The sequence below is a fragment of the Hypanus sabinus genome, chromosome 9 (assembly GCF_030144855.1).
Source record: "Hypanus sabinus isolate sHypSab1 chromosome 9, sHypSab1.hap1, whole genome shotgun sequence".
In the NCBI taxonomy this organism is placed as follows: Eukaryota; Metazoa; Chordata; class Chondrichthyes; order Myliobatiformes; family Dasyatidae; genus Hypanus; species Hypanus sabinus.
Genome location: NC_082714.1, coordinates 69,824,996 through 69,852,702, shown reverse-complemented (window position 1 = coordinate 69,852,702; position 27,707 = coordinate 69,824,996). Strand labels below are relative to the sequence as shown.

The 27,707-nt window shown below is 40.8% G+C and overlaps 1 protein-coding gene across 7 annotated transcripts in view; it reads left to right on the top strand.

Moving 5' to 3' along the window:
- Nucleotides 1-27,707, top strand: part of arhgap17a (Rho GTPase activating protein 17a) — a 191,558-nt gene that overhangs the window by 49,199 nt on the left and 114,652 nt on the right. The gene's annotated exons all lie outside the window — the stretch shown is intronic.

Genomic DNA, 27,707 nt, shown 5'->3' with positions numbered 1-27,707 from the left:
GCACGGAGGCTGTGATAGGTGAAGCCAGGTGAGTGGGAAGGTCATGAGCTGTGGGCTGGAGAAGAAGAAATCTGGTAGGAGAGAAGAGTAGATTATAGAGAGGGAAGGAGGATGGGACCCAGGGGGAAGTAATAGGCAGGTAAGAAGAAGTAAAAGGTCAGACTGAAGGTAGAGGTTGGGGGGGAATTGTTAATTGGAAGAAAAAAATGATATTCATGCCATCAGGCTGGAGGGTGGAGGGTATCCAGACACAATAGAATGTGTTGATCCTCCATCCTGAGGGTGGCTTCATCTTGGCGCAAGAGGAGGCCATGCATCAATGCATTGGAAGAGGAATGGGAATTTTAAATGTTTGGCCACTGGAAGTCCCCCTTGTGGATGGGGTGGAGGTGCTCAACAAAACAGTTTCCCAATTTATGATGAGTCTCACTAATGTAGAGGCTGCATCAGGAGACTAGACTCAGTAGACAACCCTAGCAGATTCACAGGTGAAGTGTTGCCTTAAGGCTGATTTATACTTGTATGTGTGGATGTAGATACAATGCAGAATTATAAATCAGGCATAATGTGAAACATTAGCTATTCCCTTCCCTTCTATCTAGTAATTACAACTTTCTATCAAAATGGCAGCAAGGGTCTCCTTTAATTTATCACTTTCATTCTCTAATTTAATGACCATTTTTATGTACATCAAGAGAATTGAATCAACTGCAAAGATGTTGAATTTTTTTGTGACTTTTATAAATTGAATTTCAAGTAATCATTTTTGAAGTGTTCTGTTTCTGATGTAAATCTATAATTAAATTTAAGTTTATATGTTGGGTTAACATGTGTTATGCATGTTGTGTGGGGCAATTTTCATTGAGGTGCATTATGAAACCTAGGATTGTAATGATGTAAACAATTCCAGCCTCTGATAATCTCGAGAAAACTGCCAGCCTAGCTCAGAACCAGTTTTGAACATCAACTGCATGCTGTTTGAACATCTGGTTCAACTAACAGGTCTCCAAAATGATTTGTAGCACAGATGAGTGTTATAGTGCAAGCTGGAATTATGTGCACTTGATGACACAATTTTACCATATCAGTGGTTATAAAGTGGTTAACTCTCCAAGAGTTTCATGAGGTTCATTATTTCCTCCTGGGTCCTTCATGACGCTGATGCACTACAGTAACATTGGGCATTCCTGCCTCACAGTATGTAAGTCATTATGAACTTCAGCTTCTGGCACTGAGAACAGATAGGCCATTGTAATGTAAGCACTCCCATGCCACAACTCCCTCTCAGTTGTAAGTCTGACCTTTCCCCCAGCCTTCCCTTCAAAGCCTTGATCTGATTTTTCTGCAGTCATTCAACACGGATCTCAAACATTTCCTTCGTGTGTGCAAGGCAGTTGTAGCGATAGACATTTGGAACAAAGCATTCATTCGCCTCTGCACAGTACTAAGTTCATGCAACTTACCATGCACCAAACATTTTCAGGGCCCTGAACTAACAAACTATTGAAATAATGATAATTAGGAGAGATTAAATTGGATATATTTTGCCCAGGAGCGAGTAAGGTGTGAGAGCTTACGAAGTTTGATGACAATGTTGCAGAAAGTACTTTAATTATATTTCTCAATAGCCATCATAGTGTGTACAAAATTGGAAGTTCAAGGGGAACTATGGGAAGGAATGTGATGGGCTGGTTGTGAGGGTGGAGGAGGGGAAAGAGCAGGGGTAATGGGGCTATAAGGATAAGGGAATTAGAGGAGGTAAGAGGGAAATTTGAGAAATTGATGTTCATGATGTCAGATTGGAGATGATAGACATTAAGAGGTGTTGCTCCTGCAGTCTGTTTCTGGTTTAATACGGCAGTGAAGGACACTGTGTGTAGATGTTGGGAGATCCCATGCTGATCTGGAGATCTCTTTACCTTCTTTTGACCACCGCAGCAGTCAGGATCCCTAGAGGCCAACTATTTTATATCCATTTCCCATTACCATATTGACATTTCTGTCCATGGTGTCTGTTCCTCTCCCCCCGCCCCTCCCCACCTAGCTTTACCTATCACCTGCTAACTTGTGCCCCCTTCACTTTAAGCCCTGAGGAAGGGTCTCGGCTTGAAACATCAACTGTTCATTTTCCTCAATGGATGTTGTCTGACTTGCTGAGTTCCTTTTTGTGTGTGTTGATCCAGATTTTATAGCGTTTGCAGTCTCGTAGTCTCGTGTATCCCACAGATGGAGTGTGAAATCCCATATGGGTTGCAAACAAGAGAAAATCTGCAGATGCTGGAAATCCGAGCAACACACACACATGCTGGAGGAACTCAGATAGCCAGGCAGCATCTATGGAAAAAAGTACAGTTGATGTTTCGGGCTGAAACCCTTTGGTGGGACAAGAGAAAAATGGCTGAGGAGAAGATTTAAAAGCTGGGGGGGGAGGGGAAAGCAAAACACAAAGTGATAGTGAAATTTGGAGCTGATCGGTGAAACCTGGAGGTAGAGAGATGAAATAAAGAGCTGGGAAGTTGATTGGAGAAAAAGACAGATGGCCATGGAAGAAAGAAAAAGGGAGAAGGAGCACTAGAGGGAGGGAATGGGAAATAGTGAAGGGGAGGGTGGGGGAGGTATTACTGGAAGTTTGAGTGTTTGTGCCTTCAGGTTGGAGGCTACCCAAATGGAATACAAGATGTTGTTTCTCCGAACTAAGTATGGCCTCATCATGAAGAGGGCATGTTCCAACCTCACTGAACTCGTATTGGCATACCTCGACACTGTTTTATCCCCCCCAGTTCAGTTCTTTACTACCTACATCTGTGACACCTCACATGCTCTTGATCTTTTTAAGGATTTCAAATTCCCTGGCCCCCATCATCTTATTTTTACTTGTCCCAGTGAATTTCCATCCCCCACCAGACAGCCTCAAAGTTCTCTGTTTCTTTCTGGATACCAGATCCAACCAGTTCCTCTCCACCACCACTCTCCTCCGTCTAGCCGAATTTGTCCTCATTCTAAATAATCTCTCCATCGGCTCCTCCCATTTCCTTCAAACAAAAGGTGCAGCCTTGGGCACTTGCATGGGTCCCAGCTATGCCTGTCTGTTTGTTGGCTACGTGGAACAGTCTATGTCATTCCCCACTTTTCCTACGCTATATCAACGACTACATTGGTGCTGCTTCCTGCACCTATGCTGAACTCATCAACTTCACCCACTTTGCCTCCAATTTCCACCCTGTCCTCAAATTCACCTGGTCCATTTCCAACACCTCCCTTCCCTTTTTTGATCTCACTGTCTCAATCTCCGGAAACAGCTTATCCACCGATAACCATTATAAACCCACGGACTTGTAAAACTGCTATCCCCTCTCTTAATTCCTCTTTCTCCACCCCATCTCCTCTCATGATGAGGTTTTTCATTCTAGAACAAAGGAGACGTCCTCCTTTTTCAAAGAAAGTGGCTTCCCTTCCTCCACCATCAATGCTGCCATCACCACATCTCTTCCATTTCACGATCATCTGCTCTCACCCCCATCCTCCCATCACCCTACCAGGGCATAGGGTTCCTTTAGTCCTCACCTACCATCCCACCAGCATCTGCATTCAGCATATAATTCTCCGAAACTTTCGCCACCTCCAGTGGGAACCTACCACCTCGCACATCTGCCCCCACTTTCTGTTTTCTGCAGGGATTGCTCCCTGTGTAACTCCCTTGTCTATTCATCCCTCCCCAGTGATCTCCGTCCTGATACTTACCCTTGCAAGCAGTACCATTGCTACATTTGCCCCTACACCACCTCCCTCACTACCATTCAGGGCCCTAAACAGCCCTTCCAGGTGAGGCAACACCATCAGTGTGTCTATTGAGGTCATTTACTGTGGTTTGGTGCTCTTGGTTTAGCCTCAGGTATATTGGTGAGACCTGACATAGATTGGGAGACTGCTTCTCAAAGCATCTATGCTCTGTCTGCCAGACCAAACAGGATCTCCCAGTGGCCACCCATTTTAAATTCACTTTCTATTCCCATTCCGATTGGCCTCCTCTACTGTTATGATGTGGTCACACTTAGGTTAGAGGAACAACACCTTGTATTTCATTTGGGTAACCTCCAACCCGATGGCATGAACATTGATTTCTCAAACTTCCGGTAATGCTCCCCACCCCCCCTTCACCATTTCACATCCTCTTTTCCCTTTCTCACCATATCTCCTTGCCCGTATATCGCTTTCGCTTCTCTCTAGTGCTCCTTCCCCCTTTTTCTTTCTTCCATGACCTTCTGTCTCTTTCACCAATCGACTTCCCAGCTCTTTACTTCATCTCTCTCCCTCCAAGTTTCACCTATCACCTTGCATTTCACTCTCCCCTCCCCCCACCTTTTAAATCTACTCCTCAGTTTTTTTTCCAGTCCTGCCAAGGAGTTTAGGCCAAAATTGTTGACTACATTTTTTCCAAAGATGCTGCCTGGCCTGCGGAGTTCCTCCAGCATTTTGTGTGTGCGGCTCCTATATAGGTTGAGCAGGTGGATAGATTTTGAGATTGCAGTCTCTTTGCTCCTGGTACACTGACACGGTCATCAATACCTTCCCAAATCTTCCTTCTCCTTTTTGAGCAGTTGTGGGCCTCGAGTCAGTGGGGATCTTTACATGGAAACCTTGAATATATTCTTGAATCTTTTCCTCCACTCACCTGGTAATTTTCTTTTCATGCTGGATCTTGAAATAGAGGGTTTGTTTTGGGAGTTTGTTATTCGCAATGCAAGTAACATGTGTCCAACTGCATTACTCTCAGCATTTCAGCAGCATCTTGAATTGTTAAGGCGTTAAGACTGTGTGTGTAAATGGATGCAGTGGTCAGCATGAGCGGAGTTGTCTGAAGGGTCTGTTCTTGTGTTGTACTCCATGATTGAATGTACTGGAAACTCAGGGCTGTGGATGTTGTCCTGACTTTGGTTTGCCCATCTTTCTGGTGAACTTGGATGATTTTGTGGAGTAGTTGTGGTGGCATCTCTCCAGTTTTCTGTGATAGCTAATGAGAGTGATGAAGCAATAATATTGTTGTTTAGGTGAGATGATGCTTTAAGTGCTTTGCATTGTGAAAGCTATCAAATGTTTGGTCCTTGATGCTATTGTTACTTGGCTTTTGATGGAATTATTGATTGATGTTGAATGTGGTGAGCATAGCACAAAACTAATACAATATTCTGCAGGAAAAAATGTTAAGTTTATTCAATTCTGAACCACTTCAAGAAGCTAAGGGTCTTGAATGCATCCATATTCCTTCAGCCCTCCTGTGGATATGGTCAGAGATCAAGTATGTGGCAAGTACTTCCCAAAATCAGAAAGATATAAAAATGCTTTTAAGCCTGATCTGTTTAAATCTACCTTTTCACATGTAGTGTGAGTTGTGTGTGATGTTATGGAATTTATTTAAAAACTGACTCTCTTCATCCTATGCAATGATTTGGTAGTATTCGTTAACTCATAAACACAAGATCCTGCAGATCCTGGAATTCCAGAGTAACACAAGAACTGCTGGAAGAACTCAGTAGGTCAGACAACATCAATGGACAAGAATAAACAGCAAACATTTCGGGCCAAGATCATTCATCAGGGCATTCATCATCTGTGGTATTTAACTGGTATACTGGCACAATTCTTTTGCAATCCATCCTGAAGAAATAGATTAATTCACTATCACAGTGTTTTTATTTGTAGAGAAAACTTTGTCATCAATATAATGAAGAAATTCTGGAATCTGTCCAGTTTGGATATTTTTTTCCCATTTTGGTTAAATGTTACTTCCCAAAGGCTGCAGATGTGTTTTTCCAGTACATTGTTGATGACTGGCAGTAATGCTGTTGGCAAGGACAAGTATAAAATCACCTGGTCTCTGCACAATTGTGTGCCATATTAACGTAGCAGTTAGTGTGACACTATCGCAGCTGGGTGCGTCAAAGTTTAGAGTTCAATTCCAGTCAGGATTTTGTACATTCTCCCCATGACCATGTGAGTTTCCCCTGGTAAATAGTACATTTCTTTCATTGTCAATTGTCCTGTGATTATGCAAGTTTGCTGAGCTGCACAGCTTGTTGGGCTGGATGGGCCTGCGCTGCATTGTATCTCTAAACAAAAAAACAAAGAATGACAAGCAACACATACAAAGTGCTGAAGGAACTTGGTGGGTCAGGCAATCTTTGTGGAAATGACTAAACAGTTGACGTTTCGACCTGAGAGCCACCCCCTTTTCCAGGTTGATGAACAACAGTACTCTCTCTCTGGGGCATGCTGAGTCTGACCTATCAGCAACACGTTGCACACAAGATAGCACTATTTAAGTGCCTTCATTAATCCTTTAGAATTGGTTTGCCCTTTCACAAGTATTTTCTTTGTCCTTTCTTTCCATCCGGTTACCCATTCTAAAATATAAAATCATTTTATTTTAAGTGCTCAATTCTGATCCAAAACATAACTAAGGAAAGATTGGACAAACCTGTGTAGTTCTTCCTTGAGCATCTGTAACTGAGGGAACTCCTGACAGTTTTTTTTTAAATTATGAGAGGTATAGATAGGGTAGATAGTTGGAATATGAACAATGACTAAAACTGTGAGCACATACATGCACACACAAGGACTCAAATACTTGCACTAACGGCACTTTGTGCATCACTGTGATATTCTGGAGCTGCTGCAACTTATTTTCTGCTACTTATCTATTTAATACTGTTTTTCTATTACTGTCTTGTTTTTATCTACTGCTTTATTTAATTGCCTGAGAGGAAGCCAAACAGAGTTTCCTTGTATCTATGTATAATGACAATTACGATCATTCTTTTATATTTTCCCTAGGGTAGAACTGTCAGACACCAGATGACGTGATTTAAGATTGAATGGGGTTTTAATTTGACATAAGAGGCAAGTTTTTTATGCAGTGAGTGGTAGATGCCTTGAATGGGTTAGCAGGTGGGTAGTAGTGGAACCAGGTAATTCAGTAGAGTTTGACACTTTTAGATAGACGGTCTCTGAGACCGACGTGGGGACATTCTTCAGAAGGATAAGTCCACAGATAGCACCTGGTCCAGAATAGTGAATTTGGCCAAGTACTGAAGACCTGTGCTAATCAACTCATTGGAGTGTTCACAGACATCTTCAACTTCTCACTTTAGCAGACTTGGGTATGCACTTGCTTAAAGTGGACTTCAGTCATATCGATGCCCAAGAAGAGAGTGGTAACCTATTGTCCAGAAGCACTTGAATCCACTGTGAAGTTTTTTTTTAAGAGGTTGGTCATGAAACACATCAATTCCTGCCTGAGAAGTGACCTGGATCTGCTCCAATTTGCCTACTATCACAACAGGTCAATAACAGATGTCATTTCTTTGGCCCTTTAGTCAGCTCTGGAACATTTGGATAATGAAGGATGTTCTTCATTGACTACAGCTCAGCAATCAGTACTATCATCCTCTCAAAACTAATCACTAGATCACTAAGCTCCAAAATCTAGGCTTTGATACCTTCTTGTATAACTGGATCCATGATTTCCCTATTTGTAAGACCCATTTAGTACAGACTGACAACAACTTCTTCGCCACAATCACCATCAGCACAGGTATACCATGAGCCTGTGTGCTTGGCCTCCTGCACAACTTGTTTTTTTTACCAACGACTGTGTGGCCAAGTGCAGCTCCAAATGCCATGTTTAACTTTGCTGATGGCACCACTGTTATTGGCCATATCAAAGATGATGATGAATTGGTATACAGACAAGAGATTGAAAATCTAGTTGGATCGTGCCACAACAGCTCCCTCACTCAACATCGACAAAAGCAAAGAGCTGATTATTGACTACAGGAGATAGAAACAGAAGGTCCATGAGCCAGTCTTCATTTGGGGATCATTAGTGGAGATGGTCAGTAACTTCAAGTTCCTTGGTGCTACCATATCCGAGGATCTGTTCTGGAACCAGCGTGTAAGTGTTATCACAAACAAAGCATAACAGCATCTCAACTTTCTTCAAAGTTTGCGTATTTGGCATGTTATCTAAAACTTTGCCACACTTCGACTGATGCGCAGTGGAGAGTATCCTAACTGGTTGCAACACAGCTTGGTATGGCAACGCCAATGCCCACAAACATAAAAATCTACAGAATGTGGTGTATAGAGCTCAGTCCATCACATGCAAAGCATTGAGCATATTGACTAGCAGTGCTACCTCTATAAGTCATCAAGGACTCCTACTGTCCTGGTCATGCTCTCTTCTTACTATGCCATCAGACAGGAGGTACAGCACACTATCAGGTTCATGTAGTTATTACCCTACAGCCATCAGGATCCTGGACTGGTGTGGATAACTTTACTCACCTCAACTGATTCCACAACCTTATAGACGCACAACCTCAAGGACTCTGCAACTCATGTTCACAGTATTATTTGTGTTTATTTTATTATTTGCACGATTTATCAACTTCTGCACATTGTTTGCCAGTCTTTGTTTATGTATGGTTTTGCATACATGCTATTAAATATTTTTGATTTTCCTGTAAATGCCCACAAGGAAATTAATCTCAAGATCGTATATGATATGTACTGTACTGACGTATTTTTGATATACTGTAGATTTACTTTGACATGATATAGAGTGATATGGGTGAAACACAGGAAAAGGACATTTAATATAAATTGGCATCAAAATTTGCACATCATTTGCTGAATAGCCTGTCCAGTGCTGTACTGTTGCAAATTCTGTTTCCACAGATGCTGCCTGAACACCTGAGGGTTTCCAACATTTTTTCTTTTATTTCAGATTTCCAAATTTTTTTTATTTCGGAAGTTGGAAATCTGAAATATATATTTTAAAAACTTAATTTTTGTCTCTCAGTCTCTTTTTTTCTGTTGGCCAATTGTTCTGAAACTATTCTATCATTGTGTTAGAGATGCGACACAACTAAGTGAGTGATCTTTGTCGATGTTCAATCCCACCGCATCCAATTTCATTTTACTGGCATACTTTATCTATTGTTGGCAACTCAGAAAATAAAGCTGCTCATGCATCAGCTCTCCTTGAGTCATTTTGTTGAAGGGATTTGGTCTTCAGAAAATCCCTAGATCTTCAGAAACAAAATATATCACTTATACGGGTGACATTTGCAATCAGGCAACCTGACTCCTCTGATCAAAGCTCAGTGACAGAACACACTACTTATGACGCAACAGTTGGGGAAGAACTGCACAAACAACACTTACGATGGTAATTTATTGGAAGTGTAACTCAAACTCTTTCTATACAATGGCTTTAAGAATTTGAATTTTTCAGATGAGATGATCTGTGTGGCCTCTTCTTTCTGACCTCAGATGTCCAGCAAAAGCCTATCAAATTTAAGTTTAATTGTCATTCAACCTTGCATGAATATCCATGAATACAGTCAAACGAAACAACGTTACTCTGGGGCCAAGGTGCAAAACACAGTACCAACAGTCACACAGCACAAGGTACGCATAGCACATCCAAATCAGCAGTAAAACACAGTCACACAGAAACATATAGTCCAAGTCTGCGGTCAAGCAATACATCTTCAGCTGAACAAACACTGGAAGGTAGCACCAACTCTAGTACAGATGCCACGCCACATTGCCTCTGGCACTCCGTTTGAGTGCATTACCTCCGCCTCTCTCCTGGGTGCTACAAACAGGCAACATTACGGTTTCAGGTCTAGTCCTTGCTATGACCAAGGCCATGCTGCTTTCCTACCATCTGCTAATAAAACAGTGAATCGGATGAGCAGCCAGTGTCCAACAGGGTCTTGCAATACCACAGAAAGATGATGACTTGCTGTTAGAATGCACACTGGCTTCGCACACAGACTTCCCTCTGTCCTAGGCACCAAATCTATCCCCTTCAATTACTCAGTTTTATTATAAAATGAGCATTCTGTTGTGCTTGATGGAATTGTATTTCATTGGAGCAAAAAGAAACTGCAGGTATTAAAAAAATTGTAGTGAAACCAAGCAGCATAATTAATTTTGAAGCAACCCAGTTAACCCAGAGATGGTGGAGATTTTGAACAATTTCTTCAGTATTCACTAAGGAGAAGGATATTGAATTGTGTAAGGTAAGGGAAACAAGTAGGGTAGATATGGAAACTATGATGATTAAAGAAGAGGAAGTACTAGAGCTTTTAAAGAATATAAAAGTGGATAAGTCTCTGGATCCTGACAGGATGTTCCCTAGGACCTTGAGGGAAGTTTGTGTAGTAATAGCAGGGGCTCTGACAGAAATATTTCGAATGTCATTAGAAACGGGGATGGTGCCGGAGGATTGGCGTATTGCTCATGTGGTTCCATTGTTTAAAAAGGGTTCTAAGGGTAAATCTAGCAATTATCGGCCTGTAAGTTTGACGTCAGTGCTGGGTAAATTAATGGAATGTATTCTTAGAGATGGTATATATAATTATCTGGATAGACAGGGTCTGATGAGGAACAGTCAACATGGATTTGTGTGTGGAAAGTCCTGTTTAACAAATCTTATTGAATTTTTTGAAGAGGTGGTGAAAAAAGCTTTTAGTATGCTGGCCTTTATAAATCAGAGCATTGAGTATAGGAGTTGGGATGTAATGTTAAAATTGTACAAGGTATTGGTGAGGCCAAATTTGGAGAATTGTATACAGTTCTGGTCACCAAATTATAGGAAAGCTGTCAACAAAATAGAGAGAGTACAGAGAAGATTTACTAGAATGTTACCTGGGTTTCGGCACCTAAGTTACAGAGAAAGGTTGAACAAGTTAGGTCTTTATTCTTTGGAGCGTAGAAGGTTGAGGGGGGACTTGATAGAGGTATTTAAAATTATGAGGGGGTAGATCAGGCATGGGCAAACTACGGCCCGCGGGCCATATGCGGCCCGTTAAGCTTTTTAATCCGGCCCGCCGAACTTGATGAAATTATATTAATAAACCTTGTTAACGTTTTTTCCCCGCAATTCTGGCATTTTCCCAATAGATGATGCACTCTATATACATTTGTGGCGACCCATTTCCTGGCACATCTGAACCGGCTCACAATTAGCCAGCATTCCGGCTATAGGAGATAGCCTGCAGGGATTTGCGAGCACAGAGCTTTGGAGCCTCTGCGCAGGGGGGCAGGTTGAGGGAGGCTTAAAAGTGAGGCTGGGGATTTCGAATAAAGTTTTTTTTCTTCGACTGCAGTTACCGACTCCGTGTCGTAATTTTAGCGCTGCATGTAGCACACCGCTACACATTGACCTTTGTTGAGGTGCAGCGTATTACTCCACATTTGTGCTTTACTCTTTGTTCGGCTCGACCTATTTGTGTGAACAGGCGTTCAGCGTGATGAACATCAACAAAGCCAGCCACAGATCCAAGTTAACTGACCAACACCTCAGGTCCATCCTGAGAATCACCACAACAAAACTAAATCCAGACTTTGATGCGCTGGCTAAAAGGAGAGACCAACAACACTGTTCCCACTGTAATTAAAAATAAGTTTCTTTGTTGTGTTATGTAAAAAATGCATTTGAAAATATTTTTTTCAATAAGCCTTACATGTTACATGTCATTTCTGTTAAGTGATGGACATGAGTAGTGCGCAGGTGCACGTACGTTCTCAAAATAAAAAATGCGCTCCAGATCAAATAACGCGCTCCGCATACTGGCTGGTCGTTGTTGAGTTTTGGCACAGGAGACACTTGAATAAGAAGGAGCAGGACAAGTAGACCTGCATCTCCTACCGTTTTTGAAATAAAGACAGTCAGGAGGAGAGTGATGATGATAATATCTTGAAGGATAACAGAATTTTCAGTGCTTTAAAATAATAACTGTTACTATTAAAAAAAGCTGTATTTTATTCATTTAATTTTCAGTGTTTTAAAAGTCATTTCAATAAATAGCTAAATACCATGGGACTTCAAAGACAGATATTTTGTTGTAATGCATTTGTTCATTTTCAATTGAAATTAAAGCACATGTTTTCTACATATCCCATGATATTTTATTTTCTCTTATGAGGTGTATTACCAAAACACTCCGTCCATCTGCTCCTGGTCCGGCCCCCCTGTCAAATTTTAGAACCCTTTGTGGCCCTCAAGTCAAAAAGTTTGCCCACCCCTGGGGTAGATAGTTGACATGGATAGGCTTTTTCCATTGACAGGGAGATTCAAACAAAAGGACATGAGTTGAGAGTTAGGGGGCAAAAGTTTAGGGGTAACACGAGGAGGAACTTCTTTACTCAGAGAGTGGTAGCTGTGTTGAACGTGGTAGAGGCAGGTTCGATTTTTGTCATTTAAAAAAAATTGGATAGGTATATGGACAGGAAAGGAATGGAGGGTTATGGGCTGAGTGCAGGTCGGTGGGACTAGGTGAGAGTAAGCGTTCAGCATGGACTAGAAGGGCTGAGATGCCTGTTTCTGTGCTGTAATTTTTATATGGTTAACACCTGGAATCTTGTAGGTGGCATGCACATTTTGAGCAATTCAGACTGTTATCTACCCAAGGCAGAATGACAAAGCATTCCCCAGTGTCTCTGGACCATTGTTTAACCAGCATTACTTAAGTGTTTGTGATATTGTCATAACAAACACTGGGATTAGTTAGAAGCAGTAAGTACACAATGGTACGTTATAAATTCTCAGTAGCTGAGAGCAGACTGAATTCCCATTTTGGTTTATGCCTTTGGCATGTTGTGATGGAAGTTTAATAATCTGACTGAGAATCCATGTTTGTACATTATATTTGTGTTGAGAAAAGTTTGTGCAATACATAATTTGGCATACCAACAGAAATTGAAAAGACATTGAAAAGGCTGGGGTCCTGTTCTCTATAAGAGCAAGAGGTGTGAACTCATTGAGACATCAAATATTTCAATGGAAACATTCCATATCTACCTGTTAACAAGGTGGATGTGGGGAGAGTACTTCCTCTGGATAAGGAGACTTGGACTAGTGTCACAGTCTCAAAATGGAGGGTGTGCGATTTAGAACCAAAATTACTAATTCCATCTCTTCGGAGGGCAAGGAATCTTTGGAATTCTTTACAACACACAAAATGCTGGAGGAATTCAGCAAGCCAGGCAGCATCTATGGAAAAAAGTATTGTTGACATTTAGGGCAGAAACTCTTTGTCAGAAATTCTTTATGTCAAGTAGCTATGATGCCTTAATCATTCATTGTATTCAGGCTTTCATTGTTCATAGATTTTCTCATTGTTCTGTTGGCATGTAGCACACAAACAGGCTTTTTGGCTTGCTGTGTCTTTTCTGCCTGTTGTACTTATCTACATGAATGCCATTTACCCACAGTAGGTCTCTAGTCTTCTATTTCTTAGCAAGTCAAGCATTTGTCTAGATGTTCCTTAAATGTTGGGAGAGGATCAGCTCTTTTCCACGTCTTTTGCAGCATATTCTAGCCTTCAACCAACCTTTGTTTGGAAAGGGAGAGAATTCATATCCCCTGTAAATCTCCGACCTCTTACTTTAAATCTGTGTCTTCATGGGAAAGAATTTTACTCCTATTCCCCTCATAATTTTATACACTTCTATCAGATAACCCTTTGTCCTCTTCTCCAGGGAAAACAAATGTCGATTCTTCTCTGCATTCTCTCCAGCAAATCACATTCATCATGTCAGTATAGCAACTTGAACTACTTCAGTACTTTAGGTGCCAGTCTGGAAGCAGGGCTAGATCTTGCGCAGTGCAGCCCGACCCTTTCCCCACACTTACCAGATGGCTCCTTCTGGCAGCCTGTGTGTGCAAGGCCAAGGGTGGAGTGAGAGTAATATTCAGCATAGGTACATTAGTCCATTATACACAGCAGCACATTAACAGTGTCTGTGGAGCTACTGGCCAGACTTGATTTTCAGATCGTGATTTCACAGGTCTTGTGAACATTCACAGTACAGCCACATACTGCCAACAATAAGCTTATAAATTTAGAAATGACAAGTTTTAATCGAAATCTGTGTACCATTATATTGTTCCTTTCTTTGTGATTGTAATGGCTTCAAGTACCAGACTATCCATCATTACCCTCCATGAATCTGAATACAAAGTTGTACCTGCTGGATTCAACAGGGAAGTCCAGAAGTTGCTGTCACTGAATCACAGAATAGTTGTACTACAGAAAGAGCCATTTGCCCCATTGAGTCCTTAACAATTTTTAAGCAACTCTCACTTTCCCATTTTTCCTAATATATTAGAAATTTGTTTTCTGCAGATATCATTGATGGGGAGTTCAGTGAGGGAATGAGCAACAGGCTACTTGCAGAGAGATCTAAGATTTTGTACTAGATATTTCACTTGGATTTTAATGGAAGAGAGCAGGATAATATATTAAAATTATTTTCACATGGCTCACTAACTAGGTAGTTTTTAAGTATTTGTATATATTAGTATGTTTTTGGTGGTTAAAGTTCAAGCTGTTCTGCCTGTTACCAGACTTAATCTGATTTTTGTGGGTGAGACTTGTGACAAATGGCATGTCACTTCTGCAGCTAGGTCAGGGGTCGGCAACGTTTACCAGTGAAAGAGCCAATATGGACCCATTTCCCACAGAAAAGAAAACACTGGGAGCCACAAAACCCGTTTGACATTTAAAATGAAATAACACTGCATACAACGGTTTTTTTTTGTCTTTATGCTATGTATAAACAAACTATAATGTGTTGCATTTATGAAACTGATGAACTCCGAAAAAAAGACATTGGGTTGAAGGTTACTCCATAGTTAGCCTACCTTGGATCAAAGAATTAAAAGAAAGCGCGCACTGGCGGGTGTCAGGCATTGGCAGTGGTGATGTATATTAATAGCGATAAAAAACGTAGCGGTGTGCTACACGCAGCGCTAAAATAACAACACTGCAGTCAAAGATAACTTTATTCGAACTAAACAGCCTTGCTTTAAAGCCTCCCGCAACCTGTCCCTGTGGGCGCGGATGCTCCAAAAGACACGTACTCACAAACCCCCGTAGGCTATCTCCCTTAGCCGGAACGGTGGCTAATTGTGAGCCGGTTCGGATGTGCCAGGAAATGGGGTTGCCACAACATTTTATTTAGATTGTACAAGATCACCATAATCTTCAAATTTCGAATTACATTTCAAAAACTAACCAACCACGGGGAGCCGCAGCACAGAGATGAAAGAGTCGCATGCGGCTCCGGAGCCGTGGGTTGCCGACCCCTGAGCTAGGTGATTCAACCACGTTGAAGGGTCCATTATGTAAAAATTACCTTTCTATGTTTTGAGCAGGTTAATGCTGGGCAGACTGTTGAAGGTGCAATTTTTGTTGAAGCCAGTGCAAAGATCATTTGATCACTGTTACCTGTGAAATCCCGACCAGTGCCCAAATATGGAATAAGAGCCAAGTAGTGTAGTACTAGCTTAAATTTTTCAACTGTTTTAGATGTGTTTGCAATAACCACAATAGAATAAAGGTCTAGAATTGGTGAACACACCTACCCCATTGTAGCGGCCCACACCAGATGGTGGAGGAACTCGACAGGACGGTCAGCATCAATGGAGGGGAATAAACGGCTGACATTTTGGCTGAAACCATTCATCCTTAAATATCGACTGTTCATTTCCCTCCATAGATCCTGCCTGACCTGCCGAGTTCTTCCAGCAATTTGTGCGTGTTGTTCAAGATTTCTAGCATCTACAGAATCTACCCTGTTACAGCAGTTGCTTTTGTAAAGGAAAGCTTGAATGAGACGAATTTGTTGTTTCATACTTCTTTAGTTATTTATTTCCCATTTGCTATTCTTTATCATATACCTTCAGTATTTCTCAAAGCATAAAGAAAAATTTCAAAATATATTTACTTTTGCAAGTAAAGCTGTTTCTTAGTTTGCTTTAATGAATGTGACAAGTCAATTATGACACTACCTTATTTCCTCTTTAAACAATGTCATAGTTTGGGTTCTGAATTTTCTCATTAGTCCAGCAGGACATCATAATTATTTGTTAAAAACACAAAATGCTGGCAGAACTCAGCAGGCCAGACAGCATCTATGGGAGGAGATAGTGACGACGTTTCGGGCCGATGCTGTCTGGCCTGCTGAGTTCTGCCAGCATTTTGTGTTTTTATTTATTTCCAGCGTCTGCAGATTCACTTGTGTTGTCATAATTATTTGTTATTGTAATTTTTGGCATTGTTGATGGAGGAGTATTTGATACCATTCCAAATTATCCTTGAACTGGGCAATTAAACAACCACATATGGTTAGAGCAAGTAAAGAGGCAAGTTTACTTTCCTTTTGATGTTAATGAACTGGATAGACATAATGACAGACCATTATTGATACCACCTCTTTACTTTGAATCTATTTAGTTACTTGAATTTAATTTCCCTTTGGGAATTCAATCTCATCTCTCCAGACCAAAAGGCCAGATGTTAATCTAGTAATTTAACCACTTGCCCCATTGGATCTTGTAGATCTGAGTGATTAACTTGGACATTTTGCTTCTCTCCTACTGCCATTGCTGAAATTGCTGATTTACACTGTGCCATATTCTAAAAGGAACATTGATCATTTTGCTCATGAATTTTAAATACAGGTTTCCCCCGCTATCCGAAAGTAGACAGTAAACCTTTCGTAAGCCGAAATGTCGTAAAGCAAAAAAGCAATTACCATTAATTTATATGGGAAAAATTTTTGAGTGTTCCCAGATCCAAAAAATAACCTACCAAATCATACCAAATAGCACATAAAACCTAAAATAACACTAATATATGGTAAAAGCAGGAATGATATGTTGAAAAAAATCGGCACATACACACCTGCCCATGCAAGGCTTCACGGTCATGGTAGTCTTTCTTGGGGTAAACACAAGTTTAAAGCAGGCGCCTTTTTTCGTAAAAGCGAAAATCCTCTTCGGATTTCTTTCAGTTAGCGAAAACAGGTGCTAATGTAAGTCTTTCGTAAAAGTGAAGTGGCATAAAGTGAACTTTAGTGAAGTGGGGGACACCTGTAAGTATTGGCCCATTATATTTCTGTGTACATTGAGTGATGGTAAATGAATTGTAGGACTACGACTGAGCATAAAGACAACTTTGGGGAGGAATTGAAGCTTCATGTTTTAGGATGAGAACCCGCCTGTATGCTTCAAAGATTAATCTCACTACCCACAGATTCTTTGGAAAATATCAAGTAATAGGAGTCCAGATACTTGAGTGTGAATATCAGCAGAGTTTCAATGCCCTTATCTCAGTTGTGTACAAATTCACTTTCAAGCAGAAGTTTTGGATAGTGAGCAGAAGTAGAAGTTCTGGATTTTCAGAGCAGATAAACATACAAAATATTTCAAAACTTGTCAAAAGTTGCCTGGTATTTGTGTGCAGTGGAGCATTCTGTTATCTTTGGTTGTGATTCTAAAACAATCAGTGATGTTGTCAGAGTTAGGAAGCCAGGGTTACATACTGTGGAATAGAATGCTGAAGTGCCTTTGAAAATCTTTTGGAGGGGAGCAAGAGAAACAAAATTTGATATATTTTTTCCAATGAACAATCTCGGTCTGAACCATTGACAACTTTTATTCCTTTTCATAAATGCTGCCTGACCTCATGAGTTCCTCCAGCATTTTGTGTGTGTTCCTCAAAATTTGATATTTTGAGATTTGTAAAATCATCTTAAAACTGTTAGATTTGTGTTTGGGAGCAGAAATATTTTTCAGTCTTAAATCTATTGTTTTGGGTTATGAGTGAATTTCTTTTTGTTTTGCTGCTTTTTGGAAATACAGATTTTTACAGTAAAAGCCGTTTGACATGAGGTATAGTTGCAAGCACGATGTAATGCAGATGTTTGTGCATCAACTGTGGTTGATTTGAGTTGTTTAAATCCAAATTGAAGTTGTTTTACTTTGAATGTTCATCAGGGTAACCCCCATAAATTATGAACTTCTTTTGTTCTGTCTGACACCCTTATCCTGTTTATCATCTTCCAGGACTGTAATGTAAATTCAGTGTGGAAAAATGTGAGGTCATCCATTTTGACAGTAACAAATACAGTGGGTCCTGGTTAATTGGGACACTTTTTGGCCCAATTAGCAGAGGACCCAAAAGGCCGAAGATTCATGGAAATAGTTAAAAAGGTGTAAAAGAAAGACAAACTATCGATTAACTGTGATAAATTATGCATTTCAATGCAATACAGAATAAATTAGAACACAACCAATGCTACTGCAATGCTATACCTGTATTGTTTAATAGTTATCAACAGTGGAATATATTCAATGTATGCTGTCATGATCTTTTGATCAGAATCAGGTTTATTATCAGCGGCATGTGTCGTGAAATTTGTTAAATTAGCAGCAACAGTTCAGTGCAATACATAATGTAGAAGAAGAAAATATATAATAATAAGTTACAGTATATATATTGAATAGATGAAAATTGTGCAAAACAAATAATATATTTTTAAAAAGAGAGGTAGTGTTCCATGTGTTCAATGTCCATTTAGAAAGCAGATGGCAAAGGGGAGGAAGCTGTTTCTGAATCACTGAGTGTGTGATTTCAGGCTTTTTTATCATCTACCTGATGGTAATAGTGAGAAAAGGGCATGCCCTGGGTGCTGGAGATCCTTAATAATAGACACCACTTTCTGAGACATCACTCCTTGAAGATGTCCTGGGTACTTTGTAGGCTAGTACTCAAGATGGAGCCGACAAAATTTATGATGCTCTTCAGCTTCTTTTGGTCCTGTGCAGTAGCCAACCCCCTCCCATAGCAGACAATGATGCAGCCTGTCAGAATGCTCTCCACGGGACATCCATAGAAATTTTTGAATATTTTTGTTGACATACCAAATCTTTTAAACTCCTAATGAAGTATAGTCACTGTCTTGCCTTCTTTATAGCTGCATCAATTTGTTGTGACCAGGTTGGGCTCAGAGATCTTGACACACAGGAACTTGAAACCGCTCACTCTCTCCACTTCTGATCCCTCTATGGCGGGGGTCGGCAACCCGCAGCTCCGGAGCCGCATGCGCCTCTTTCATCTCTGTGCTGCGGCTCCCTGTGGCTTTGGAAAATTTGTGGCTTTACTGCAGAAGTCGCTGGACAGAAAGCTGCTGACTTTTCACTGCATCTTGCACCAAGAGGCACTGTGCGCTCAAAAATTTCCTCTGGAATGCACAGAAGTAATGGATGTTGTCATTCAGATTGTCAATAAAATAATGGCAAAAAGTTTAAATCACTGTCAATTCCGTTTGTTACTGGACGAGCTGGAAAGCGCATATTCTGATCTCCTGCTGCACAACAAAGTCCGGTGGCTGTCCAGAGGGGAGGTACTGAAACGCTTTGTCGCGTATCTGGAAGAAGTGAAAACTTTCCTGGGCAGCAAAGGGCTCACCTTTCCTGAGCTGGAACAGCCAGAGTGGCTAGAAAAGCTACACTTCATGGTAGACATGACAGCTCACCTGAACACGCTGAACACAGCTCTTCAGGGGAAAGGACGTACAGCCCTACACATGTTGGAGGATGTTTTGGCATTCGAGCGCAAGTTGACAGTGCTTGCCAGAGATTTACAGAAAGGCACATTGTCTCACTTCCCCAATTTGAGAGAGTTCAAACAAGCTCACGACATGATAAATTCGGAGTATTTACATTCTGCAATCATCGCAATGCAAACATCGTTTGGGAAACGCTTCTGTGAGTTCAGAGAGGAAAAACACACATTATCCTTCCCGGTCACTCCCTAAGCATCGATCCATCCCTACTGAATACGACTGCATTGGCAGGTGTGAGTCAACCTGATCTTGAGATGGAATTGGCCGACATAGCCGACAAAGACATATGGGTGTCCAAGTTTAGACACTTGACAGCAGACCTTGAAGATGTTGCCCGTCAGAAGGCCGTTCTTGCTCAGAATCACAAATGGAGTGATATTGAAAACCTCCTAAAACCGGACAAACTTGTGTTCGAAACATGGAATGCTATCCCCGACATTTATGTAAACATTAAAAAGTATGCGCTTGGAGTCCTGTCGATCTTTGGATCCACATATGTATGTGAGCAGGTGTTCTCCAACATGAACTTTATTAAAAACAAACATCACGCACGCCTCACAGATGACGGCTTGCAATCCTGTGTAAAGATGAAGGTGACGTCAAACAGCCCTGATGTGCAGACGCTGTGCGCTGAGGTCCAGGAGCAGAAATCCCATTAACCAAGTATGATAAATATTTTAATTGCCTATTATTTTACGTATATTCATATTTTTTCATTGTTCAGTGAAATAGTCCTTTTATTTTTCAGGTTGACATCTGGCTGACGTTATTTTTGGTTTGCTGCTGGCGGAAAATTTAAGTTCGGCGTTTTTCATTAATACAAGAAGGACTCAAATAGACATTGAGTATTTTACTTAAAAGTAATCTTCAACCCAGCGTCTTTTTTTCGGAGTTCAAAATGTTTTTGTTGCATGCAGAAATGTAATTTCGTTTTCTGTGCAGGAGTTCATCGATTTCATAAATGCAACACATTATAGTTTGTTTATACATAGCATAAAGGCAAAAAAAAACGTTGTATGCAGTGTTATTTCATTTTAAATGTCAAACAGGTTTTGTGGCTCCCAGTGTTTTCTTTTCTGTGGGAAATGGGTCCAAATGGCTCTTTCAGTGGTAAAGGTTGCTGACCCCTGCTCTATGGGGATCGGTATGTGTTCCTTTGTCTTACCCTTCCTGAAGTCCACAATCAGCTCTCTCATCTTACTGACGTTGAGAGCAAGGTTGTTGCTGCAGCACCATTCCACTTGTTGGTTTATCTTGCTCCAGTACCACCTCTTGTCTCCATCTGAGATGCTACCAACAATGGTTGTATCTTCAGCAAATTTATCGCTGGTATTCAGGCTATATCTAGCCACACAGTCATGGGTGTAGGGAGAGTAGAGCAGTGCGTTAAGCACACATCCCTGAGGCGCACCATTGTTGATGGTCAGTGAGGAGGAGATATTATCACTAATCCGCTTGTGGTCTTCCAGTTATGAAGTCGAGGGTCTGATTGCAGAGGGAGGTATAGAGACCCAGCTTCTGTAACTTATCAGTCAGGATTGTGGGAATGGAGTTAAATGCTGAGCTATAGTTGATAAGCAGCATCCTGATATAGGTTAACTGTTAATGAACATCAGTACAGATGTCGAGTGCTGATAATGGATTGGCTCAAAACAAGCTTTTGACAATTGCATTCTCCAAATCTTCATTTTCAGTGTAACGTTTCAAGATGATTGTTGAACTACCTTCAAATACTTTGTAATTCCTAACTTGAAGTAGTGAAATTGTTTCATTTTCACTCCCAGCAGTTTCTGGTATCTCCAATCCTAAGCTGCAGTGAGCAAACCAAATTCTGAAGAGTTATACTGTATATTTCTCACTATCAGTGACAAAAATCACTGTTTCTTTGAACACAAACACATGCAACTGATACTATTTAAAAACTGTTCACTCTGAGCAAGGTGTAGTGTCTTAACGGCCACACAAATACACATGACTGATGATAGAAGTTGTTTGGCAAGTGGCTCCTGCCCTAATTAAGTGGTATCGTGTCCCAAATAAACTAATGGAATCCTGACTATTTTTTCGATTCGTTTTTGGGCTCTAAGAGTTGTCTCAAGTAAGCAACTGACCTGATTAACCGATGGCCCAACTAACTAGAATCGACTGTAGAGAAAGATGGAATATGTTTAAAATAGTGTGAGAATGGAACATTGTTCATCATGGAAAATTGCTGATTGCAGGCTCAGCAATGAAGTAAAGAAACTGCATGTTCTTTATTATAACAAATATCTTGCTTTAGTTACATGGAGTCCTGGTGACACTGCACCTGGGACACTGTGTACAGGTCTGGCGTTAAGAAAGAAGTCACAGACCTGAAGTAGATCTGTGTGCACAGATGCTGCCTCACCTGCTGAGTTTTCTAGCATTGTTTGTTTTCATTAAGGAAGAGCATACTTTACAAAGGGAGTGCAATCAAATTCACTGGATCAGTTCCTGGCATTACAGGTTTGTTGTAGAGGGAAGCTGAAGTAAACTAGAGGCACTCACTATCTTGAGATAATCTCACTGAAAAATATAGAAAACAAAATTCAAGGGTTTTGGCAGGGTACATGCAGCATTGATATTTCCCTTGGCTTGGGTGTCTAGAAGCAGGAGTTACTGTCTCAAATTAAGGGATTGCTCACAGAGTCACGAGAACTGACCCTTCAGGCTGAGTGACATATTTCTCACTAATCCATTTTACCCGCATTAGGCCTGTATCCCACTACTCCTTGTACTAGAATGCCATAGGACAGCACAGGCACAGGCCCTTTGCCATACTTATTAATTGCCCAGCTAAACTAAACCCTACACAAAACGCTGAAGAAACTCAGCAGGTCAGGTTTTGCACCAAGACCTGTTAAGTTCCTTCAGCATTTTGTGGGTGTTACTCTGGATTTCCAACATCTACAGAATCTCCTTGTGTTTAAACTAATCAATAATGTCCACATTCCTATGCCTATTTTAGAGGCTCTTGAACACCTCTGTCAAATTTGCCTCCACACCCAGCCCTGGCGGTGCCTGCCAGGCACCCTCTGCTCTGTGTATAAAAAACTTGTCCTGCACATTGCCTTTGAACTTGGCCCTCTCACTTTTAATGCACACCCTCTGGTATTAGACATTTCTTCCCTGGGATAAAGATACTAGCTATTTACTCTGCCTATGAGGCTCATAATCTTATTAGATCTCAGCGCACTATCACACTAACAGTGATACCAATACAGTACCAATACCAGTGGATGACAGGAAGGACTGCAGATGCTGGAATCTGAAGCAAAAAAAAAACAAGGATCAAAGCGTTCCCTTGTTTTTTACACATTATCGCTCAACAAGCTCCAAATCCAACACATCATCTTTTGTCATTTCTTCCAACAGTTGCGCAGTTCCACTCTGTCACATCTTCCTCTCCCTGCCACTTTGTTTATAACTAGTAAATAGCAGCACAGAATTTGATAGCTAAATCAAATTCAGCAGCATCATAGCTATATCAGCAACTCCAGTCAAAGAGCATGCAATATGTCAAAGATATGTCAAAGTCAAAGATTAATAAGATATTGTAAACTGTTTTTGCATAAATTTGGCTAGTACAGTTTCTCAGCATTCTTGAACCTGGAAACCAAGATGTATGCTTGCAATCAGAGGCATCGCTGTTGTTCAGAACACAATGGAATATGATATTGAAACAAAAACTGCACGTGCTGGCTGCTAGTCCAAAGTAGAAGAAGCTCCATAGTGGTTGGAGGAGGGGAGGGTTAGTTCAGATATTTGCGATATGTGTACAATTCTATTTGATGATCTAGGCCAGGTGGAAAAGATAGTTTATAAATCTCATGACACCTGTAAGATTATGCAGCTTGTACCGGAAGCCTAACATGAAATGTTTTCCAATGATTTGACTGTTTCAGGGTAAAGTTTAATTGAGAACTTAAGAAATATGAGCATTGTTGGCTACATGGCATTGAAGACTGCTCCACCATTTAATATGATTGTGGTTGCTGGATTTAAGTGGCAATCCATTATCTTGAAATTATGCCTATGTTACATTGACTTCTATTTATTATAAGTTACTATGATTGCACATTTAGATGGAGATGTAACATGTAAGACTTTTACTCATGTATGTGACGGATGTAAGAAATCAAGTCAATTCAATTCAAAGCCAAGTTCTGGATTTGCCCTGCCAAGGGAAACATGCTTGCTAAATTTTCTTTACTAGCTCCTGAAAATTGTTTCAATAAAATGCTTCTTATTCTTTTAAACTCCGCATGGCATGAGTCCATTCTGTGTAATTTTTCTTCATGATCCTTACCTCTGATGCATGTGTATCCTGCCTTAAATAATGAGATTAAAAGAAAGATTTATTTCTCAGATGTACATCAAATTAACAACCAACACACTAAAGGATGTACTGAAGGGAGGCCATCAGTGTCACCACACATTCCGGTGCCAACACAGAATGCCCACGATGTTCAGTAGAGCAACACAAGTAGAAGCAATTACAGCAGCAAAACAAACAAGTCATCTGGACCAGATGGACTACACCCCAGAATTCTGAAAGAGGTAGCTGAAGAGATTGTGGAGGCATTAGTACTAATTTTCCAGAGTCTGAATTCTGAATAATTCCAGAGGACTGGAAAATTCAAAAAAAAAGTCACTCCACTCTTTAGAAGGGGGGGAGACAAAAGGCAGGAAACTATAGGCTGGTTGGTCTGACTTGAGTGGTTAGCATATTGTTAAATAAATTGTTAAAAACTCCATTTTTAATGAAGGTTTTGGGGTACTTGGAAGCACATGATAAAATAGGCCAAGTCAGCAAGGTTTCTTTAAGGGGAAATCTTGCTTGCCAAATTTATAGGAGGTCCTGGAGAGGAGATAACAGGCTGGATAGAAAAAGGAGAGTCAGTAGATGCTGTTTACTTGGGATTTCAGAAGGATTTGGCAAAGTGACACACATGAGGCTGCAAAACAAGAGAATAGCCCATGGTATTACAGGAAAGATTCTAGCATTGGAGAGAGACTGGGACTGGCAGGAGGCAAAAGAGTGGGAATAAAGGGGACCTTTTTTAGTTGACTGCCAGTGACTAGTGATGTTCCACATACAGTGCCTACAAAAAGTATTCACACCCCGCCCCTTGGAAGTTTTCATGTTTTACAACATTGAATCACAGTGGATTTAATTTGGCTTTTTGATACCGATCATCAGAAAAGACTTGTAACAAAGTGAAAACAAATTCCTACAAATTGGTCCAAACCTTTTACAATTATTAAACACAATAATTGATTGCATAAGTATTCACTTCCTTCAAGTCGGTATTTAGTAGATGCACCTTTGGCAGTAATTACAGTTTTGAGTCTGTGTGGACAGATCTCTATCAACTTAGCACAACTGGACACTGTAATTTTTCCCCATTCTTTACAAAACTGTACAAGCTCTGTCAGATTTTATGGAGATTGTGATTGAACACCCCTTTTCAAGTCCAGCCACAAATTCTCGATTGGATCGAGGTCTGGACTCTGACTTGGCCACTCCAGGACATTAACTTTGTTGTTTTTAAGCCATTCCTCTGTAGTTTTGGCTTTAAGCTTGAGGTCATTGTGTTGCTGGAAGCAATCTCCCAAGTCGCAATTCTCTTGCAGACTGCATCAGGTTTTCCTCCAGGATTTTCCTGTATTTTGCTGCATTAATTTTATCCTCTATATTCACAAGCCTTCCAGGGCCTGCTGCAATGAAGCATCCCCACAGCATGATGCAGCCACCACTATGCTTCATGGTTTTTGATGATGTGCAGTGTTTGGTCTAATGCCCAAAAAAGCTCAGTTTTGGTTTCATCAGTCAGTAGATCCTTCCAGCTGACTTCAGTGTCCCACATGCCTTCTGGCACATTCTAGCTGAGATTTCATATAACCATATAACAATTACAGCACGGAAACAGGCCATCTCAGCCCTTCTAGTCTGTGCCGAACATTTACTCTCACCTAGTCCCACCGACCTGCACTCAGCCCATAACCCTCTATTCCTTTCGTGTCCATATACCTATCTATTTTTTTTAAAATGACAATATCGAACCTACCTCTACCACTTCCACTAGAAGCTCATTCCACACAGCTACCACTCTCTAAGTAAAGAAGTTCCCCCTCATGTTACCCCTAAACTTTTGCCCCTTAACTCTCAACTCATGTCCTCTTATTTGAATCTCCCCTACTCTCAATGAAAAAAGCCTATCCACGTCAACTCTATCTATCCCCCTCCCATTAATTTTAAATACCTTATCAAATCCCCACTCACCCTTCTACGCTCCAAAGAATAAAGACCTAACTTGTTCAACCTTTCTCTGTAACTTAGTTGCTGAAACCCAGGTAACATTCTAGTAAATCTTTTCTGTACTCTGTTTTGTTGACATCTTTTCTATAATTCAGTGACCAGAACTATACACAATACTCCAAATTTGGCCTCACCAATGCCTTGTACAATTTTAACATTACATCCCAACATACTCAATGGGGGGAAGCACTGTTGATGTTTTAGGCGGAGACCCTTCAACATCGACAATGCTTCTCCCTATAGATGCTGCCTGGCCTGCTGTGTTCCACCAGCATTTTGTGTGTGTTGCCTGAATTTCCAGCATCTGCAGATTTCCTCGTGTTTCCTATACTCAGTGCTCTGATTTATAAAGGCCAGCATACTAAAAGCTTTCTTCACCACCCTATCCACATGAGATTCCACCTTCAGGGAACTATGCATCATTATTCCCAGATCACTCTGTTCTACTGCATTCCTCAATGCTCTACCATTTATCATGTATGTCGTATTTTGATTAGTCCTACTAAAATGTAGCACCTCACACTTATCAGCATTAAACTCCATCTGCCATCTTTCAGCCCTCTATTCTAACTGGCCTAAATCTCTCTGCAAGCTTTGAAAACCTACTTTATTATCCACAACACCACCTATCTTAGTATCATCTGCATACTTACTAATCCAATTTTACCACCCCATCATCCAGATCATTAATGTATATGACAAACGACATTGGACCCAGTACAGATCCCTGAGGCACACCACTAGTCACCAGCCTCCAACTTGACAGATAGTTATCCACCACTACTCTCTGGCATCTCCCATCCAGCCACTGTTGAATCCATTTTACTACTTCAATATTAATACCTAACGATTGAATCTTCCTAACTAACCTTCCGTGTGGAACCTTGTCAAAGGCCTTACTGAAGTCCGTATAGACAACATCCACTGCTTTACCCTCATCAACTTTCCTAGTAACCTCTTCAAAAAATTCAATAAGATTTGTTAAACGTGGCTTTCCACGCACAAATCCATGTTGACTGTTCCTAATCAGACCCTGTCTATCCAGATAATTATACATACTATCTCTAAGAATACTTCCCCCCCCCCCTCTGCCCCCTCTCTCCCTCCCCCCTCCCACACCCACACCCACCTTCTCCTACCCTAGGACAGGCAACATCCATAATTCTCTATTGCATTTTAGGTCTGATTAAACTTGCAGATGGGGAGATTGAAATAACTACAAAGAATAATGGATGTTTAAGCCAATTGGCTAATACTGGAATTCTGAACAGGGAGATTATCTCTTCTGAATGCAACTTGCAATTGATGCAGACTCAGCCTACCTAACTTATGTCTGGTGGTTGCAATATTAATGTTCCAAGGAAGTTAAGCAGGATGTTTCCAGTGAACTATTTGTAATTTCTCCTGGTCTTGGTTTTAACCAAGAATTGCTCACTTGGGGTATTTGGAAATACTGTGTAAAGTTAGATGTTGGGTGTGAACTTAACACCCATAGGATTTCTTACTGTAGCATTCTGCCTACCATGTACCTTTATTGACATGATTTTCTATTTCAATGTGTTTGAGGATTAAAGGATGCCATTGAAGCCATGTGTAAGACATTTACATTCATCCTTTATTCTTGTCCCTCTGCCATCTTTCTCATGTTTATCTTGAATCATATGAACAGGAATTTTTCCATGGAGACAGACCACTAGCTACACTTGTCACATCTATAATTCCTACTGTGTAGGGTGTGTGCACACCAATTGGAGTTGTGACTTAAAGGTCCTGAGGATTTGCATGTGTAGATCCAAATTTGATCAACTGGAGAATTTTCCTGGTACCTCTCCCCCAAAAATTTTCATAATTTCTTGGAGATTCCTTGGATATGTCC